Genomic DNA, 22,358 nt, shown 5'->3' on the forward strand with positions numbered 1-22,358 from the left:
GTCCATTAAAAATGTGTAGGACTGTCTTTTCCTCTTTCCTTTCCCTCCCTTCCCTTAAAAAAAAGGGTGGGGGTTGGCACCTGGGTGGCTCAATCGGTTAAGCATCCAACTTCAATTCAGGTCATGATCTCAGAGTTTGTGAGTTTGAGCCCCACATCGGGCTCCACAGTGCCACTGCTTGAGATCCCCTCTCTCCCTCTCTCTGCCCCTCCTCAGCTTGCACGCTCTCTCTCAAAATAAATAAACTTAAAAAAAATTTTTTTAAACCTGCCCGTCTGCTTTCTTTTTTTCCTTCCTTCCTCAAGGCAGGCCCAGACAAGGTAGGCAGGCTGAGTGGAGGAGACAAGCCTGAGCAGGGACTGTATTCTGCATGAAATGGGGACAGCACTGCAGCAGGGTCAGGAGATCAACTGCATACAGAAGACTGAGCAAATAATGACATAGACTGAGGGTAACTCTGAGTCAGTTTTCTCACAAAGGCAACATAAATATGCAAAAAAGAAAACCTAAAATATATCCGGTGGTGGTAAATTAGAACTGTTGACGTCATTATGAACTCCTGTTTTTCATTATGTACAGTAGATAGAGAAATGTAAATGTCATGGCCCTGTCACCTGAGAGGAACTGGACTCTCTGTGATACCCTAGTAGCAATGAGCACACGCACTGCCCGGATCTTGGTTTCCAAACATCCCTCTCCACCAAAAGGAACCAGGGCTCCTTGGAGAAATGGCTGATTCCAGAGTTGGAGCAAAGAAATGACAAGATAAGCCTGGACTACCTTTTAACAGGAAGTTAGGAAGAGCTCAAAGAATGACAGGGAATGTTAAAAGGACACAAAAGGCAACTTCAAAAGGTTCCCACTGACCAAATCTGGGATGATTCAAGCATCAAAATAACTAGCAATAATAATGAATTGTGATCTATGGAACAAAATAAAGAATATCTGAAGTCCACAGTGATATAAATAAGTGAATGATGAATGGATCAACAAATGGAGAGAAGAGAAAGCCTCCCCTTACAGAAAGCCAACTAATAAATGTAGAAAGAAAGAATGATAGAATTAGAAAATCACCATTTGGTATCAGTAATAACAATAGTAATAATTAATCAGGCAAGAAACATCAATGGATGCTAAACCTCATAGGTAAAAGTGGGATAAGTAACAGAAATTTCCATAGTCTCAAGTATCTCTCCACAAAACTTTTATTAATTACCATGGGAGGCAGCTTAACAGCCCCTCAAAGATGTTCACATACTATCCCAGAACCTGTGAACAGGTACTTAGCAGATGTGATTAAATTAATGGTCTTGCCATGGGGAGTTTATCCAGGTGGACCCAATGGAATCACAAGGGTCCTGATAAATGAAAGAGAGGCGGGAAGGGGAGACAGAGAAAGAGATGTGAGAGCAGGCGCGGGTGGGGGTCGGAGTCAGAGAAAGACTTGAAGATGCTTCCCTGCCGGCTTTGAAGATGGAAGGAAAGTCCGTGAGATAAGGACTTCAGGTGGCCTGTAGATGTTGGGAAAAGTGAAGAAACAGATCCTCCCCTCCGGCTTCCATTAGTGACACAGCCCTACTGACATTCTGGTTTTAGATCAGTGAGACCCATCAGATTTGTGATGTCCAGAACGGTAAGATAACAATTTTGTGTTGTTTTAAATCTCTAAGTTTGTAGCGATTTGTTACAGAAGCAACAGGACACTAATACAATTACAGAAAAAGAATAATTTCACAGTAATCTGACAGATATTCTTTATGAAAGTGATCAACACTAACGCTATCAAGGGCGCCTGGGTGGCTCAGTTGATTAAGTGTCCGACTTCAGCTCAGGTCATGATCTCACAGTTTGTGGGTTCAAGCCCCATGTCAGGCTTTGTGCTGACAGCTTGCTCAGAGCCTGGAGGCTGCTCCGGATTCTGTCTTCCTTCCCCTCTGCCCCTCCCCCGCTCACACTCTGTCTCTGTCTCTCTCAAAAATAAATATTTTTTAAAATTTTTAATAAAAATAAAAATAAATAAATAAGAACTAATACCATCAGAAACAGCCAAGTAGACATTTTGTACCAGCAGATAGGATACAATGAAAAGACATAGCATATGTTATATTCTAGCTCAAAATGCATAAACTGGGTTTTATCATGAGACAGTATCAGACACATGCCAAACTGAAGGACATTCTACAAAAATTTATTAAAAAATGCCAAGATTATGAAAGTAAGTCATAATAGATCTTCAAGGAAAAAAGATGAATGTTCCAGATTGAACGATACTAGAAAAACATGACAAATGGAACAACGTGATCGTGGATTGACTCCTTTGCTGTGAAGGAGCTACTAGAACAATTGGGAACACTTGGGTGGGGACTCTTCAGGAAGGATACAGGGGACTTCTTTTACTATTCTGATAACTTTTCCAGTGGTATTGTTTACCAAAAAAAATTCATAGTCCTAGATGCTTGTCATGGTAATCTGAGTTTTGTGCAAGTCCTTAGTGTGGATGGAAGAATGGCAGGGAGGTTGGTGGGAGACGGGATTTGGGGGATTGGAAGAAGGAGGTGAAACACCTGACTCCAGACAAGATGGCACCCTAGGAGAACAGGAGGAGGATTAGTTTAGGTATAATGGTTTGAGAGGTCCCCTGATTTCACTTGGGAGGTAACATGGAAATTCACCTCTGTGTTCCTCAATGGAAATCAGCTGCCAGCCACGTTTGTCTGAGCCCTTTACCCTTGAACCTAAAGCCTACAGACTCTCTGGGTTGGTCTGTCTGCTCACACTGCCTCTGGGGCAGTTACTGAAGACGCCCAGGAGGCAGTGCTGAGAAACAGCTGGAGCTTCCTTTGGAAACTTGGAAAACATCAATGTGATCATTCTAACTTAATTTGGCCAGCAGATGGCAGCAGGCAATTCCAGGAAAAAAAAAAAAAAACCGAGAGGTTTCTGAAACTAGGAGGTCCAACGTTGCCGCCTCAAAGTCAGCCAGGAGAGGGCAAGGGCCTGGCTGGCTCATTGAGTTGTTGGCGGTCTTTGAATTAAAGGGCTCCTGCCAGACAAAACCTCAGGCAGTCCAACCTCACTCCCAGGAAATAATGGGGGAAGGAGGAGGAGGAGGAGCAGAGAAAGTCTTCATTGTGTTCTTAAAGAAAGAAGCTTTTATTTCTTCCTCATAATGCAAAGAGAAAAAAGAGACGCCCTCATTTAACAGACCCTGAATTAGACATTTTGAGGGTCCCAAACCTTAAAAAGAAATGAAAGTGTTGGACTCACAAGTCATGGGGCCTAAAGTAGCATCAAGTATTTGGACAGATGAATTGCAGTCCTATTTTTATTATTATCCGTAAAATAGGGAAGGGGGGAAGAGTTGAGAATCAGGTGAATGAATTTGTGTAGAGCATTGAGAACAGTGCCAAATGGTAAGCATTCAATAAAAATCAGCTGCAAATATTATTTACTGAGAACCTACTATGGGCCAGGCATTGAGCTAAGTGTCTCAGATGTGCTCTATCTTTCATTCCTTACAACAGTCTTGTATATGATCTCAAAATTAAGTTTTCTAAGCCTGAGTTAAAAATAAAGTCATATGCTTAAATTCATTCAAGCATTTACTGACTGCCATTATAGATTCAGCAGGAATAAGGACAGGCATGGTCCCTGCTATCCTGAAACTTACTGTATAGCTGGGATCATATAGCTACTTAGGAGCAGAGTTAGGATTTGAACCCAGGTCTGTCTGATTCAAAAGCCTTGCTTCCAGAACCCTCCAGAAGAAAGAGCTTTTACTGAATGCTTATTGAGTGCCAGGAACCCATGTTATTTTCCTCACATTGACCCAATGAGGTGGGAATTATTAGCATTTTACAAATGAAGAAATATTACATGACTTGCCCATTGGCCATACTGTTAAGGAGTAGTCAACAGTTCTTTCCATGGTGACACACTCCAGATGCTTCCTACGATCAGAAAAGACCAGCATCCCCTTATTCTGTCCAAAAGTTCCATCAGTTACAACACAGGTAGATCATGAAATCAGAAAGGTTTCTTTGTGGTTGTGAATCCTCCTCAGGTCTTCAGATTCAGCACTTTGTGTATGTTGGTGAGACAGCTTTTGTATCAGCATCATCAATTCAAAATCAAAGATCCAAGATTGAGGCTTTGCTCTCTCTTTCATGAGCTGCATGGCTTTAAACAAGTCATGTAGTCTTTCTGGGACTCCATTTCCTTGCTCATGAATTGCAAGTAATATGTATTGCATTGGGTGACTAAAGATGCAATGAGATAATTTGTATGAAAGTGCTTTGTACACCCTAAAGGAAATTCTAAGAATTATGTCAGTCCTTGCAAAAATTCCTGCTGTTGAATCCAGTTCAAAACCTGGTTTTTCAAGGTCTTTTGTGCTCTGGTTTCAAACTATTTATCTAGTCTTATCACTGTTTTCTTCTACATGTAAACCTAGAAATCCCAACTGAAACTGGCTTAGGAAATATAAGAGGTTGTATTGATAAATGTAATAATTGGTTCATGGAACACTCAAGGATTGCTTCAGCTTCAGCAGTTAGATAAGAAACCAGTTTCTCTCTCTCTCCATCTTAAAGATGCCTTTCCTCTATGCTGGCTTCATTCTTAGATTTCGCCCTCCCTGTCACAAGCTGGCTACAGTAGCTTCTGCCTCTACATCCTCTTCATCCTCTTAACTCTTAAAGTTGAATTCTCACTAGATCTCTGCCACATTCCAATAGAAGTCCTGTATCTGATTTTCATTGGTCTAAACTGGGTTACAAACCTATCACTGAACCAATCACTTTGGCCTGTGGGCTAGACTATGCTGATTGATTGAGTGAGACCAATTGAGGTCCACCCACAACCTACCTGTCTCACATCTAATCTGACACTAGCGAGGGGTTACTCTTGATGTACAATATGTAGTTTCATTATATACTAGAAGAGGATGAATAGTTGTAGTTGTTGAGTGGTAAAAATAATAGATGTCTGCCACACAGGCATTATAGTCAAATTGAACTATTTATAGTGTCTGAAGCACATTCTATAATTTCCTGCTAGTGGGACTGGTGAATGAAATTTTTCTCTTGATCTGAAACACTTATCTCCCTCTTCTAAGCTCTACCAACCAATCCTTCCTGGACCTACAATTTAAATATTATCTCCTTACTGTGTTTCTTTCTCTGAGCATAATTCTTCTCACATTTCTCCTATTGCTCCATTATTTTTAAAGAATTTATATCTTTATCTTAATCCAACTAACCCTAAATTTTGTATTGAATTTCTTATGTTAATGAAAAGGCTCTGATAATCTGCAGAGGCAGGAATTACCATACTTAGAAATTCCAATCAGTTGTGAAGATGAATATTTTAATGAATTAAAATCTAAATCAGTAGAATCCAAATGAATGAGAATTCATTTTAGAAACCTATTATATTTTAACAGTAAAATTTATATTCAGAGTAACTAAAGTTAACCAGACACATTTTCATTGTGATCCTTATTGAAAGATTGATTCTGAACTGTCTTTGATGCTGCAGGATATCTCTGTAAGTCTGAAAGAGAAGCATGAGTATGATAGGTAAATTTACTTGTCTTTCCCTCATGGGTCTGTAAAATCCTTGACATTAGTGCTGGACCTATATCTCCAGAGTCAATCCAAATGCCTAGAACACGGGTACTCCATGATGTTTGTTAAACAGAGAAGTAACAAGATAAAAGCAACAACAATCGGGGAAAAGTATGTGCTTATTCTTTTAGATATTTGGGGGGGAAATACCTAGATGTCAGTTTATTTTTCTATCTTTTGCTTACTTTTGCTTTACAAAGAAATTCTGATAAAGGGTTTTGAGTCAAAGGCTGAAAGAATGTTGGAACTGAAAGAACTATCCACTGTCAAGTGTACCTGGCATTTAGCAGACATTTAAGTGATATGAGAATAGATATGAGGTAGGAGAACCTATGTTTATTATGCATAGAATCATAGATCCTGAAATCCTAATAGATCATACAGCAGGGTTCTGATGGCCCACTCAAAATGGACAAAGGACAACTATTTAAAGAAGGGACAATTTACAAAAGTATAGACCTAAACTAGACACATTTTCAATGCAACAAGTTTCCAAAGGATAATTATGCACCCCAGGGCTAGCAACAGCAGTGAGCCATTACTACCTCTAGACCAGATGGGGCCACAGAATGTCACATTCTCCTAAACCTGAAGAGGGCCACCCAATAGGAGCTATAGTCTTTGAACTTAGCCACTGAAAATTAATAACCCAACTTCTATCTCCTTCTCTCCTTTGTGTTTCTGGTACTCTCTTCTATTGACCAAACCAAAAGGAAGCCATAGGACAGGGAACATGTTGATGCAGTCCATACAGGTGAGCTTCCCAGGACGTAGAGCAAAGTGGAGAAAAGCAAAGGTTTTGTAAGAATAAGCAGAGTGTATTGGTAGAGATCTTGGAGACCTACAGGTCTCATGGTTAAATTTTTTTTTTTTTTCAATAGAAACATGTTTTTTTGGGTTTTTTTTTGTTTGTTTGTTTGTTTTTTTTTTTTTTTTGTATATGAGACTTAAGAAAGCAATGGAAAGGATGCCATGGAATGAGATGGAGGGAGTACTTGTTGGGTGTCCCTTCAGTCATCGGGGCAAACTCTTAAGACCCTGCTATACAAGCTCTTATGCTCTGTAGACCATAGTTCTTTGTGATTCTAGTAATTTAAGCTTTTCATTATAGATGAGGAAACTGAGATTCCAAACTTTCAGAAAGTAACTTGTTAAAAGTCTCCCAGTGAGTTAGTGACAGAGCTGTTCATTAGAACTAGGCCTCCTGGTCCCCAGTTCAGTGCTCAAGCATTATTCAGGCACTGAGGGTGTGGTAGGAGATTCTCAGAAATGTGAGGCTCTACCAGGTTGGGGAAGGAAGTCAGCACAATTCAAGTGCAGAGTTAAATCAATCTAGGCTCCAATTCTGCTGCTGGGACTTTTAACTTTTAACAACAAGTTGTTAAACCTCTCATCCTTCATTAGTACTTCATTAGTTACTTCATTAGTAAAAATGGAAATAAAAATACCTAACTTTTAAGAGCTGTTGGGAAGATAAATGAGATAATGTTTATTAAGTGCTTAGAATAGTGTTTGGCCCTGAAACATCATCAATAACAACTGATTATTATTAATACTAATTCCTTAAGGGTCTATGAAATCACATGAAGTTCTCATTGACAGACCTTGAGAAATGTGACCAACCATTTGTAGGTTTTGCCTTCCTAGCATGCTTCCCCCTGGAAAGCCTGCCCCTTATTTTCAGTCCCTGAAGCTTGGAGGTGTCTGACCCAACCCCAGCAACAGAGCTAATAGTGTGACACAGGCCCAAGCCAATCCGTGTAAATCCATCCTCCTAGCGACAAGGCATCAGTCCAAGGATGGGAATCTCACCCAGTTTGTCAGTTGAGAGTAAATCCTAGAACTTTTGCAAGAGTTACTGGAGACACATATGAAGCCAACAAGTGAAACCATCTCAGACAACTGTCATAGCCAAGAGCTAGAGAACCCTAATGATCTTATTGGAGCCCCAAGGCCAGAGACTGGCAAGCCTTTCTAGAAAGGGCTGCATAGTAACTAAATTTTGCAGGCTATCAGATCTCTCTTACAAGTACTCAATACTGCTGTTATACCTTGAAAGCAGTCGTAGACCATACATAATGTCAGTTAAACTTTATTTGCAATAGCAGACAATGGCCTACAGTTTGCCAACTCCTGCCCTGTGGCCATGCCTAAAGTTGGACAACATTGGGGCTTCTCAGTTAGGTTTGCCATTGAATTCTGTTTTTGGCTTAGGCTAGTTTGAATTAGGTTTATGGCAATTAAATGGAAAGAGTCCTGATAAAAGCTTCCATTTGATCAAATATGACCTTAATCAATCTTGTATGTCATAGATTGATTGCCTAATGGTAGAGAAATTGGTCATTTCTCTCAAGTGGAAACTTCTTTGGTGGGGGTGGGGAGGGTGGGCAGGGGAATTCCCTCCGTCCATTCTGCAATTGCTAGTTGTTTAGGGTCATGTGTCTTTACCTCTAAAATTGGGTTTTAACTGGTGTTTATCTCCTTCATGTCACGAAAGAGGAACAAGTATCCCCATGAGGATTTGCCTTAGAGCAGGAAACCCACAAGAGACCAAAATATGCCTTTGAATGATCCCAGAGGGTGTCATCTGCAAACACTAATAACCCCATATAAGGGTTCTTATTCTGTCCATGTCAAAATGGGAGTGGGGGGGGGGGCGGTGGGCATTGTGTGGAGGGAAAGAATTGAATCTTTAGGAAAGACCTAATATTCCTGTCAAGGAAATTTATCACACTTCCTAGGAAATGACTCTCCTATGAGGTGGATCTTATGGTCCTTAGATCAGGGTTGCTTGTTCTATCCTTTCTGACTCCTTTCTTGCAGTTACTCAGACTTTCCTGGAATTAAGCAGACTTATTTGAAAGCTAAACTGCAATCTTGATCCTCAAACATAAATGGAGTTCCTCCTGGCAAGTTGCAGATATTATAAGTTAGTGTCTACTTAAGGGTGCAGTGTGCACTAAGCAACGTATTGTGTTAGGAGCAGCAAACACTTAACATCAACCACGTCTTTATCTGAAAAATGAAGGGATATCATCCTTGTGGGATATATTCAAACACTAAATTGTACACAACAAACTTGACATGCCATCCCCCTTCAGAGAATGAGATTGTCTTTGTCCAGCTGGCTGCTATAACAAAATACCGTAGACCAGGTGGTTTAGTAAACAACAAACATCTTTTTCTCACAGTTCTGGAGGCTGGGAAGTTCAAGATCAAGGTAGATTTGGTATCTGGTGATACTGGTAGATTTGGTATCTGGACTGACACTTTGTGCCTGACATGGCCCTGCAAATACCATGCCAATAAGAGGAACCAGGTCCCTTCCCTTGCGGCTCCTATACTCTAGCGGGGTAATGCAGGGAACACTTGGGTAAGAAACAAAGTTGTATCGATTGTCACAGAATAGTTGGAGGGAAGGAGCAAGCAGATTAGCCCGCAAAGGATAGACCTGAAGTAACCGCTTCAAGAAAAGACTTGATGAAAATGCATGGAATTTTAATCTTTGGTATGCAGAGGGATTAAGATAGGGGACACAGAGGAATGCAGTGTGGGAGGACGTGGGAAGCCTGAACTTTGCCCTTACCCTTCTTCCTGTGTCTGTTTTTGTCTGTTAGCTCATTAACCTGGGTCCTCTTTTATGTCAGACTGAGGTTGGCTTATTCAGAACCTTGAAGAATGAGGACCAGCCAAACCAAACTGGCCCTGCTGAGCTGGCGATCACACATTATGGAAAAGCAGCAGTATCTTTTTATTCTCACGTCCATAGAATGATCCCTCTGGTGTACATGTAGCAGCATCAGCAAGCATGAAAACTATTTAAGACTGAATCATTTCAAGAACTCTCTCAAAATAGTCTATGTTTTTCAATGTCTAGTCAGTTTAAGAATAAAACACTTTCCGATGTAGGATTTTCATTCAGATTCTTCTTTGAACATTTTCTCAGAGAAAATTGAACTTCAAGGAGAAAACATGTTAAACACCTAATCATAATGCTAAGCCCAGGAAGATAGAATCTTCCAACACTGCACAGGCAGAGCATCAAAAACTATATCTAGATAAACAAAGTGAATTCTTCCCTTGTTATGAACTATGATGTTCCCTCATGAGCTCTACCCAAGTGTCCAAGTACAGTATAAGTGAACCCTGAGTGGGTGACACCGAGGACCTCAGGGTGCATGGAGGTGACACTTCTATGTTACAAAAGTAGAAAGGGCCCTTTGGAAAACTTTTAAGATGTAAACGATGTCACTGCCACTTAGTAAAAGGTCATTTACATCATGTCAAACAAATTTAAGTGAGCCTCCAGGGAAGTCTGTTTTGTAGACTAAAAGTAAATCCCTGCTGGGCAACTTATCCAAAGCCCCTAAACTCAAAGTCAGGAATGATTGGTCTTTAATTATACAGGGGTTAAGTGGTCTACAAAACCCCCTATAAATGGGTTCTGTCCTCAGAATCCTGGACAGGAAGGCTGGGGGCCTGAGAACAGCTCTCACTAAACAGCTGTACAATCTAATGCAGTCCATGAAAGGGCTTTTGGCCAAGGTGGTGTTTAAGTTTTCAATTATGGGTGCTCTTATATGGGTATGTATGTTCTCTTTGCCAGAATTCTTATCACTTCCTCTTAATTATATCTGGCCTGCGAGTGGCCCACCTGGCCTGGCCCCTGCTGTCATTGGAATCTCTGACACCTGCCAGAGGGTGGGCAATGGAGGGAATCTGTAGGGTAGGCAGAGGAGAAGTAACCAATGATGGATAGAAGAGAACTAGGAAAAGTGTGCTGGAAGCAAAAGGTGTTCAAGACAGAAGTGAAATTGGTAGGAGAAGATCAAGTAGAATGAGAACTGGGATTGGCAGTGAAGAATTACTGTTGGAGGCAAGAACCTAGACTAGGTTGTAACTGGGTTAAACAATGGAGTAATTGAACTAGTTCTAATAGCTAGTGGAACTTTGCCTGAAAAAATCATGAATCAGACTTGGATTCCAACCTGCTCACCGATCTGCAGCAGGCAGCATAGAATAAAATAAATTCTCACTGATGAATCTTACCTACATTATCATACTGACTCTGTGGCTGATGGAAGGACCTTAACTAAGGTCACTGGAGAATATAAAAGAGCTGCCAAGTAGAAACCAGGTTAATTTCTTAGCACAAGGAAGCATGAGGTCTTCTAGAAGCCACTAATGCATTTTACATGATTGCTTAATTTCAGGAAATCCTGACTCACTGCCCCTATAGAGTAAGCAGCAAAGACTGGTCTCAATTTACAATCCTGTAAACCAGCTTTGAGTAGAGCAGAGGTTATTCTTGGCAGAAATATGTCTGTTCGGTGCCTATTTTAATTTGAAAATGTTTTGGTACGTGTGGCTTTTATTTTCTTTGAGAAAAGGCAGGCTTTATTTGGGATGTTCTGGAAATAGTTAAGACTACATGGGCAGGCTTAACTTTTGAATGAAAAATGGGAATACCATTATCAAACCTATACAATCAAACAAATGTGCCCTTGATAAATAGCCCGGGTGAAGCTTGAATAAAGAAAAATGAGAACTTAGAACTAGTTAGCTAAACCAGAGTGCTAGTGTTGAGTAATACAAGAAACAGAATGCTTTTAACATCATTGAAAATTAAACCATTTTCAGGGCACGTGGGTGGCTCAGTCGGTTAAGCATCTGACTTCAGCTCAGGTCATGTTCTCCTGGTTCATGGGTTTGAGCCCCACACTGAGCTTTGTGCTGACAGCTCAGAGCCTGGAACCTGCTACAGATTTTGTGTCTCCCTCTCTCTCTGCCCCTCCCCCACTTGTGCGCACGTTCTCTCTCTCTCTCTTTCTCTCTCTCAAAAATAAATAAAATGTAAAAAAGAAAAGAAAATTAAACCATTTTCTTATTTGATCCTCATGGTAGCATGGAGTGCTTACAGTAGCTATCATTAACTCTATTTCACAGGTGAGAATAACAGGAAAAATAATCAGATCATTTAGCCAAACTCACATAGGAGGTTAGTGAAGATACAGGGTTAGACTCAAGTAGGAAGATCAATGTGACTCTAGATCTGTCCTCCATCTGCCTCTTCTCTGCTTTCCTCAGCAACTATTCTAAGCCAATTAAAAAAAAATTGTTTTTAATGTTTATTTTTGACAGAGAGAGACAGAGCATGAGCAGGGGAGGGGCAAAGAGAGAGGGAGACACAGAATCCAAAGCAGGCTCCAGGCTCTGAGCTGTCAGCACAGAGCCTGACGCGGGGCTCGAACTCACAAGCCATGAGATCGTGACCTGAGCCGAAGTTGGGCGCTCAATATCTCTTCAACTCCCTTCTTTCCTTACTCCCTTGAAAATACGTTTCTGGCAGTGTTATGGGCTGAATTGTGTTCCCCCTTCCTAATTTCTTTTTTTTAAATATTGATTTTTGAGAGAGGGAAAATTGGAAAAGAGAAGAGAGAGGGGGACAGAGGTTCCAAAGCAGGCTCTGCACTGACAGGCTGACAGCAGAGAGCCCAATGCGGGGCTCAAACTCACCAACCTTGAGACCATGACCTGAGCCACTCAACTGACTGAGCCACCCAGGTGCCCCTCCCCCTTCCTAACTTCTATGTTGAGGTCCCAACCCTCAGTACTCCAAAATGTATGAGCGCATGGAGGAGACAAAGCTCTTATGTAGCCAGCAATTGAGAAAAATCAGTATGATGCCAAATATTAAGAGGGCAGAGGGACTACTGTATAGATGACTGGCTCCAAGGAGTGTGAAACTGAAGCAAATTTGTAGACTAGGCCAGGGGAAGTCACAGGGAGGGCAAACAAAAGTCAGATACCAATGGAAAAAATGATAGGGAGTAAGAGACTCTCCAACTGTCTGTATGGGTTTTCCCACTCTGTTGAGTAACAGGATTCTAGCAAATCACATCCTAATGAAAATCTGAAGATGGCCTTTGCTTTGCTCTATGTTGATGATGAGTTGAAAATTTTGGAAGTATTCATACTTTTCTCAAATGGACACACATAAAATCTAAGAGAACTAAGGGATTAGATCAATTTTTTTCTACTTCACAAATAACCATATAATGTCAGACAAACTAAGATCTCTGGCTATACTGGGGACCTCTCAATCACCCACCAACTTACCAAACACCGATTAATTACCAGTCCTACCATCACCTATCATTTGATAGTACAGTTCTAGGAACGGACTCATTTGATGTGCAGTTCAGAAAGTTTAAAATGTATATGGTAGTACATCAGGTAAGAAATTCGGTTAAGTGTTGATGCTCTCTTGGGTCTAAACCCATGGATAGCATCAGTAGACTAAAAACACGGGACTTCTGTGTTATAGTCCTTTCTTGATTGATTATTGAGACAAAATATTATTTTGATTAAGGTAAACAACACAGTGAATAACAAGTCTTTACATAATGATAACTTCACCAGAAGCATAGCTACCGTCTGTCCCGATACCACACTATTACAATAATATTGGCTATATTCCCCATGCTGTGCCTTTTCTTGCCATGATCAGTTGATTCCATCAGGGGAAAAGCCTGTATCTCCTTTTCTGCTTCATTCACTTTGCCCATCTCACCACCCCTCTGGGTGGTCTGGCAGCTATCGCTTTGTTCTCTGCACTTAGAGGGTGTGCTTTGCTTTTTTGTTGGTTTGTGTCTTCACTGGTTTTGTGTTTTAGATTCCACAAGAGGAGTGAAGTCCTAGGATATTTATCTGTCTCAGTCTGACTTCTTTCACTGAGCACAGTGCATTCTGGGTCCATGTTTGTTGTTGCTGATGGCATGGGCTCATCTGTTGTGTGTGTGTGTGTGTGTGTGTGTGTGTGTGTGTGTGTGTGTGTGTCTATATCTCATACCACTGTGTGTAGATAGGTACTGCATCTTCCTTAGCCATTTCAGCTATCGATGGGCACTTGAAGGACTTCTACATCTTAGCTATTGAGAATAATGCTGCAGTTATCACTGGAGGGGGGTGGGATATCTTTTCAAATTAGTGTTTTTCAAATTTTTGAAATTAGTGTTTCTGTTTTCTTGGGCAAATATGCAATAGTGGTGTTACTGGATCCTATGCTCTATTTGTTATATTTTGAGGGCCCTCCACACTGTGTTCCACAGTGGCTGTGCCAGCTGACACTCTTAACCGACAGTGCGTGAAGGTTCTCTTTTTCTCTGCCTCATAGCCGACTCTTGTGATTTCTTTTGATTCCAGCCATTCTGACAGGGGTCAGGTGGTATCTTATGGCGGTTCTAATTTGTATTTCTGAGACAATTGCTGCTGTTAAACATCTTTTCTTGTGTCTGTCGGCCATTTGTACATCTTCTTTGGGACAATGTCTATTCATGTCCTGTGACCATTTTTTAATTGGATTGTCTTTTTGGTGCCAAATTGTACAGGTTCTTTACATATTGTAGACAGAAGACCTTATCACATATGTCCTTTGCATTTATCTACTCTCATTTGGTCAGTTGCCTTTTCATATCATTGATGGTTTCCTTGGTTGTGTCAAGGCTTTTTACATTGTTGTAGCCCAGATGTTTTAGTTTGGTTTTGCTTTGCTCTGCCTTGCCTGAGGAGCCACAGCTAGTAACCTGTTGCTAAGGCTCATGTCAACAGGTGTTATTGAAAGATATTGTGCCAAGGTGTTGTGTGTTCTTGCAAGAGTCTTCTGATTTCTGGTCTCACATTTAGATCTTGAATCCATCTTGAGTTTATTTTTGTGTTTCATGTAAGAAAATGGTCCCATTTCATTCTTTTGGATGTATCTGTCCAGTTTTCCCAGCACCATTTATTGTGGTGACTGTTTTCTTCCCCTAGTATATTCTCACCTTTGTCAGAGATTAATTGACCATGTAAGCATGGGTTTATTTCTGGTCTCTCTGTCCTGTTTTGATTCTTGTCACTCTGTGGGATTTGGGATGAGGATACGTCCAGCTTTGGTTTTTGTTCAACAACCATTACATCCCTGGAATAGATCCCACTTGGTTGTGGTGAGTGATCCTTATAATGTGTCGTTACATGTATTTTACTAATATTTGGTTGAGGCTTTTTGTGTCTGTGTTCATTGGGGATAGGGGCCCATAGTTTTCTTGTTTCGTGTGAGGGTAATGCTGGCCTTGTAGAATGTATTTGGAAGCTTTCCTTCTGCTTCTGTTTTGGAGTTATTTGAGGAGAATAGGGTAATAAGTCTTTTTTTTTTTTTTTTTTAATCTTGGGTAGAATTCACCTGTGATGTCATCTGCTTTTAGAATTTTGTTTAGTTTTGAGTTTTTTGATTACTGACTCAATTTTGTTACTAGGAATTAGACTGTTCAGAGGTTTTACTTCTTCCTGGTTCAGTTTTGAAAGATTGTACGTTTACTGAAAGTTATTCATTTCTTCTGGTGTTCTAATTGGTTTGCCTGTAATTTTTTGTAATAATCTTTTATAACCATCTTTGTCTCTGTGGTGTCATTTGCTGCTTCTCCTTTTTCCTATCATAGTGTATTCATTTAGATGTTGTCTTTTTTTTTTTTTTTCTTGACTAGTCTGGCAAAAGTGTCATCAATTTTGGTCCCTTTTTAGAGAAACAGTCTCTGGTTTAATTGATTCCTCCTCCTCCCCCCATTTTCATTGTTGTTGTTGTTGTTATTATCTTTTTCCCTTTCTTGATTTTTTTTTTCCCTTAGTGTCTACTTTTTTTGTGTTTTGTTTTGTTTTTTGTCTATTTCTTTTTTTGGTGTCAGCACAGAGCCTGACTCAGGGCTCGAATTCACAAGCCGTGAGATCATGACCTTAGCCAAAGTTTGACACTTAACCGACTGAGCCTGAGATTTTCTTTTTAAATTTTCTCTACACCTAATATGTGGCCTGGACCCACAACCCCAACATCAAGAGTCTCATGTTCTACTGACTGAGCCAGACAGACACCCCCCATTTATTAATTTAAATTTCTTCTTGACCTGATTCTTGTTAGTAGCATGTTCTTTAATTTCTACTGTTTTGTGTATTTTTTAGTTTTTTTTTTACTCTAATTTATTTCTAGTTTCATATCACTGTGTTCAGAATAGATTCATATATCCCTCAATATTAAAATATACTGACACTTGTTTATAGCCTTGTTTGATCTATTCTGGGGAATGTTTTGTGTGCACATGAATAGAATGCATATTTTGTTATTCGTCAATGGAATGTTCTATATATGTTTGTTAATTGAGTCTGGTCTAACGTGTTCTTCAAAAACATTGTTTCTCTATTGATTTTCTGCCTGGATGATATATCCTGTGGTGTATGTGAAGTGTTAACATCTGCTACTCTTACTGTATTACTGCGTTTCTCCCTTTAGGTCTGTTAATGTTTGCCTATGTATTTTTGGTGCTAACATATTGGGTCCATATTTATTTACAGTTATTAAATCTCCTTTTTGTTTTGAGAACTTTACCAGTATGTAATGCCCTTTATCGTCTCTTGTTACAGTCTGTTTTGGAAAGTCTATTTTGTCTGACATAAGTATTGCAACCTGTTTTTGTTTTGTTTTCTGCTTCTATTTGCGTGGGATATTTTTTTACATCCCTTCACTTGTGTATGTGTCCTTAGTTTTGACACGAGCTCGTTGTATGCAGCATATAGATGGGTTGTTTTTATTTTTGTTCATATCCTCATCCTATGTGTTTTGGAGCATTTAGACCATTTACATTTAAAGTAATTTTTGGTAAGTTTCTGCTTATTGCCATTTTATTAATTGCTTTTGGTTAGTTTTGTTGTTCTCTGTTCCTTTATTTTTTCTCTCTCGTAATTGAATTTTTGTAGTCTTATACTTGGCTTTATTATATATGGATCAATTACAGGTTTTTGATTTGTGATTATTGTGAAGTTCATATATAACATTTAAGTATATAGCAGTCTGTATTAAATTGATGATTATTTAAGTTCAATCTTATTCTTTTAAAAATTTTTTTACGTTTATTTTTGAGAGGGAGACACACTGTGAGTAGGGGAGGGGCAGAGAGAGAGGGAGACGCAGAATCCGAAGCAGGCTTCAGGCTCTATGCTGTCAGCACAGAGCCCAATGTGGGGCTCGAATTCACAGTTGTGAGATCATGATCTGAGCCGAAGTTGGATGCTTAATCACTGAGCCACCCAGGCACCCCTTAACCTCATTCTTAATGTTATTTTTACTGTTTCCTCTGTTTTATGTATATTTTTTATATTCCTCTTTTTATTTTGTGATTAATCTTAACTAAATTTTTAGGTATACTTAATTTTACTTTGTCTTTTAACATTGATACTAGCTTTATAAGTGATTTTGCTGCTACTTATTCTGTAATGTTTGCTTTCACTCATGAAAGTTAGCATTTTCTTCTAACTATGGTCTTTTCTACTTAAAGAGGTTCCTTTAACATTTCTTGTAAGATTGGTTTAGTGGTGATAAATTCTTTTAACTTCTGTTTGGGAAAGTCTTTTTTTCTATCTCTCTATTTCTAAATGATAACCTTGCCAGGTGGAGTATTGTTGGTTGTAGTTTTTTTTTTTCTTTCAGCACTTTGCAGGCCCGAAGAGAGTGGAAAGATAGTCAAAGTTTATGCTGGAAAAAATCAGCTCAAAGCCTTATGAGGTTTCCCTTGCATGTTACTAGTTGCTTCTCACTGCTTTTAAAATTCTCACTTTATCCTTAATCATTGACATTTTAATTATTATGAGTTGTGGTGTAGAACTCCTAGGGTTTATCTTGCTTGGAACCCTCTGTGCTTTCTCAAGCTGAATGTCTTTCCTTCCCTAGCTTAGGGAAGGTTTCAGCTATTATTTATTTTTTTTTTTAAATACATTTTCTGTCCTTTTCTCTCTCTCTCTCCTCCTTCTGGGACCTTTTCATGTTAATGTTTCTTCATTTGATGATGTTGTCCAAGAGATCCTTCAACCTCTCCTCATTAAAAAAAAAAAAAAATTTGGGGGGCGCTGGGTGGCTTGGTTGGTTAAGCGACCAATTCTTGATTTTAGCTCCGGCCATGATGTCATGCACTGTTTGTTAGATTGAGCTCCACATTGGGCTCCACGCTGACAGCGTCCAGCCTGCTTGGGATTCTTTCTCCCTCTCTCTCTCTGCCCCTCCCCTGCTCACTCACTCTCTCCCTTTCAAAATAAATAAACTTAAAATAAAAATAAAAATAATTTTCTTTTTGCTGTTCAGCCTGGCTGCTTTCCATTACCCTGTCTTCCCAATCACTGATCCCTTCTTCTGCATCCTCTAATCTCCTGTTGATTCCTTCTAGTGTATTTCTTATTTCTTTAATTCTGATTGGTTCTTTTTTATATTTTGCATCTCTTTGTTGAAGTTCTTCTCTTCAGTCCAATGAGCATCTTTACGACCATTACTTTGAACTCTTTATCAGGTAAGTTGGTTATCTCCATTTCCTTTAGTTCTTTCACCGAGGTTTTGTGGTTTTCTTTTGTTTGGAGAATATTCTCGTTTCTGATTTTGCTTGACTTTCTGTGTTTCCATGAATTAGGTGGAATAGCTACTTCTAAAATTGAAAGTGGTCTGTGTATGGTTGTCCCCTGTGTAGATGGTCTGTGCTTAGTGACTGCTGTTGGCTGCCTGAGCTGTGGCTGGTTGGACTGGGGGTCCTGGGGCACTGTCTGCTGGGGCTGCCCAGATGGGATGGTCAGACCTGAAGTGGGCATGGGATAGTGTAGAACCAGGGCTCTCCACCGAGGGTTCCCTGGCAGGACAGCTGAAATCTGAAACAGGTGCATGTCAGGGGCCTACAGGGCTCTCTGTGCGGAGGATGTTCTGGTAGGACAGGTGAAGCTGAAGTGGGTATAAGCCAGTGGGTCCTGGGGCTGTCTGCACTGAGGATGTTTTGACAGGATAGCTGAAGTTGGTGCAAGTCAGGTTCTCCTGGGGTGTTTAGTGCAGGAGCACCCTGCTGGGGTTCCTGGAGCAGAATTGGATATGGTGCAGGGGGTCCCGGGGCACTCCACACAGGGGATGTCCTGGCAAGGTGGCAGGAGCCAAGGCAGGCTTGGGCTGGGGAGTCCCAGGGCACTTTGTAAAGAAGGCACCCTGGTGGGATAGTTAGAATAAAAATAGCTATGAGCAGGGAGTTCCTGGGGTGCTATGTGCCAATATTGTCCTGGCAAGTTGTCTGGAGGCAAAGTGATGTGGGCCTGGAGTGTTCCAGGATGCTTTGTATTTGGGTCACCTTAGCAAGACAACTGGAGCTGTAGTGAGCGCTGACCAGGATTGTCCTGGTGTGCACTTTTCTGGAACTCCTTGGTGGGATGGCTTGGGCTGGTGTGGGCTGGGGCCGAGTTTACTGAGATGGTAGGTTGGCCAGGGGATCCAGACCCTTCTCCTGTATGCACTGTCACGGTGGAGGGGAAAGGTATATTTTGGTGCTTGCCAGCCCCTCCGACCTAGAATTCCAGCAGCTCCTTAGCCATTTGGTGGAGTTCTAGGGCTGGATTCTTTCAACGTTTTTTATTTATTTATTTTTGGGGGGGACAGAGAGAAACAGAGCATGAACGGGGGAGGGGCAGAGAGAGAGGGAGACACAGCATTGGAAACAGGCTCCAGGCTCCGAGCCATCAGCCCAGAGCCTGACGCGGGGCTCGAACTCACGGACCGCGAGATCGTGACCTGGCTGAAGTTGGATGCTTAACCGACTGCGCCAACCAGGCGCCCCTAGGGCTGGATTCTTTATGTTCTCATTGCTTTTTAAAACCACAGCCTTTTTCTCTGTGCCCTGGAGTGTCCAGGGCTTGCTGAGGCAACAGGTGCCCAGAGTTAGCTCCCATCTGTACTACCAAGGTGAAGGGGAGAGGTAAACTACGGTGCTCACTAGCCCCTCTGACCTGGACAGAGGTCTAGCGTCTCCCCCACTGTTTGATAGGGTTCTAGGCTCGTTCCTTTATAATTTAGTTGCCGTTTTAAACTGTGCCTTTTTTCCTGTGCCCCAGGGCAGATGAATCTGCTCGTGGTCCCTCCGTATCGTCTCTCCCCACTGCAGTTTACAGAATCAGGTGTTGGGGGCTCTTTGTTACTCTGTTCTGTCTCCCTTGGCCTTCTCTATATGGTCTATCTTTGATTGTGCAGAAGCTGCAGTCAGCAATTATTTAGGACACACTGGTCTATAATGAGGTGTAGATTCGGTGTGTCCATGGAGGATGTGAGTTCAGGGTCTTCCTATGTCGCCACCTTGGACTGGAGAACTATCTGTGTTGCTCTCTTGAGGCAGAATTCCTTCCACTTCAGGAAACCTCAGTCTTTGTTGTTAGGGCCTTCAAATGATTACAACTATTAATCATATTTAATAGTACCTTTTATAGCAGCATCTAGAGTTTGACTAAACAACTGGGTACCATAGCCTGGCCATTTTGACCCATCACAGGAAGAAATGTTGACGATTTAAAACAAATCATCATTCATATTCATGAATATGAAGTTTATTGCTACCAATTACAAATAAGGTGACCAGATAAACAGAATTATTGAATTGTGCTGGCAGAGTGGGCAGGTATCTTACATCAGGTCTGCTTTAAGGTTGGGAGTGTCATGTGTGACACTAACTTAGAGATGTTCATGTTGCTTTGAAAATTAGCAGTTCAAAACTGACAAAGTTGCTTTGCTCTAATTAGAAGTCCAAGAGGCAAGTTTTAATATTTTTTAAGTGTCTTTATTTAAAGAGAGAGTGTGTGTGCCGGGGAGGAACAGCTAGAAAGGGAGAGAGGGAGGGAGGGAGAGGGGGAGAATCCCAAGCAGGCTCCACGCTGTCAACATGGAGCCCAACACAGGGCTCAAACTCTCAAACTGTGAGAACATGACCTGAGTGGAAATTGAGTGGGATGCTTAACCGACTGAGCCATCTAGGTGCCCCAAGAGGCAAATTTTAGACCTAGAACCACATGTAGCAACTAAGAATTTCTCAAACAGTGCTAAAAGCAAGTCTGCAACGAGAAAAATGCCCCTTAAGGCAAAATAAAAACATACTAAAAAAAGGGAGGTGGGCCAGAAAGAAAAGATCGCCTAAATGCACTGGGCTGTAGGTGAGCAGGTGTGGTGGTTTTAAAACATGGCTCCAAAAATCCAAAAAAAACATGGCTCTAAAACATGACACTCCTCCACTGAGTTTCCGTCTCCTTCCCCTCAATCTAAGCTCTGTGACTGCTTGACTCCTAGAATATGGTGAAAGTGACATCATGTCATTTTGGGGCCCAGGCCTTGAGAAATAGGGTTTTCACTTCCTGCTTCTTAGAAAGATGCTTGCTTTTGGAACCCAGGCACCATGCTGTGAGAAAGCCTACACTGCCTAACGGAATAGAATTTACAGTCAGTGCCAGTTTGCCAGCTCCGAGTGGCCCATCTTGGAAGTGGATCCTGTTGTCCCAGTTGAGCTAGTTCAGTTGATGCCTGATGGAGCAGAAATGAGCTGCCCTCACTGAGCCCTGCCCAAAGTATATATCTGTGAGCAAAATAATTAGGGTTTAAACCACTTAAAGTTTTGGTGTGATTTGTTATGCAGTAAAAGAAACTAGACTAGATGGTTGGCTGGGGTCTGGCTGGGCCTGTGGAGTAAGATGTAGCTAATACCAAGTGGGTAGGCAAAGGGTAGAGATGGACAGAGATTTCATTCCATATGGGAAAGAACTGAGAATTCTGTATTGTTGGACTAAGATGCAGAGATAAAATATCCACTTTAAAGTGGATTAGTTAGGAAAACACAGAAATCAGATCAGCCTCAGTATCCAGATGTTCAAGCCAGGAAAGAAGAAATGGAAGCACAATTCAGGCCAGGTTAATGGATTTCAAAATCTTGAGTGGCAAACAGGATAGTCTCGTTTGGTATTCATGGGCATATGGGCATTCAGGCAACTGGAAAGATCAGGCAACTGGAACCAGGGACTTAGGTGAAAAGTCTGAATATCGGAGGAGATCGAACCAGTCCCAAGAACTCTGGTAACCGTTACAATGGAGGTGGTAACAGAAAAGGCTGGGATGTAGAGTCAAATAGTTCCAAGACTAGAGCTCCACGGTCTTTCCCTGGAGCTAGAATTGAGATTTGTGCTTAGCTTAAAGATGGCAAGGAGGAATGCCCGAGTGTAGTGTGAACGAAGACACTTCCTCTTAGTTCACATAACTAGTGAATATTTTAAGAATCCTTTTAGTATGTGCACACATGAATATTGGACTCAAAGCAAGTTGTATACTAAAGGTTCCCGAAGAGGTTATTAGTCCTTGGTGAAAGCTAAGTGTTTATGTAGGCATAAATATTTGTTGATTGTTTATGACCTTTGGAGTTGGCCTTATTGGGTTTTGTCATTCCCCGGCTCAAGGTTTTATTCTGAAAGCAACTCAGAATACAGCTGAATTCTTAGATGACATGTATTGGATCCTCCCTGCCTACCCTCATGACCTCATTTCCTACTACCCTTTCCTCTGGTTAACTTGTTTCCAGACACATTGGCCTTCTTTCAGGTATGTGGCTTCCAAACTTTCTACTAAGCCAGGATCTTTGCACATGCTCTCCCTTCTGACTGGAAGACATTTTAATTCACTCTTTACGTGCAGAGCTTCTATTCATATTTTAGACCTCAGTTTAAATATCACATCCTTCAGAGCTCCCTAAGCTCATTAGTTTCCTTTGTAGTTCTTTTCTAGTAACTTTTTCTTCTTTACTTTTACCATAATTGTTATATTTGTGCTTTTATTTGTTAGCTCTCATTAGAATGTGACCTCTACTAGATGTGGGGACATTAGTT

This window comes from Herpailurus yagouaroundi, unplaced genomic scaffold (genome assembly GCF_014898765.1).
Source record: "Herpailurus yagouaroundi ecotype Mexico unplaced genomic scaffold, PumYag 77, whole genome shotgun sequence".
Taxonomy (NCBI): Eukaryota; Metazoa; Chordata; class Mammalia; order Carnivora; family Felidae; genus Herpailurus; species Herpailurus yagouaroundi.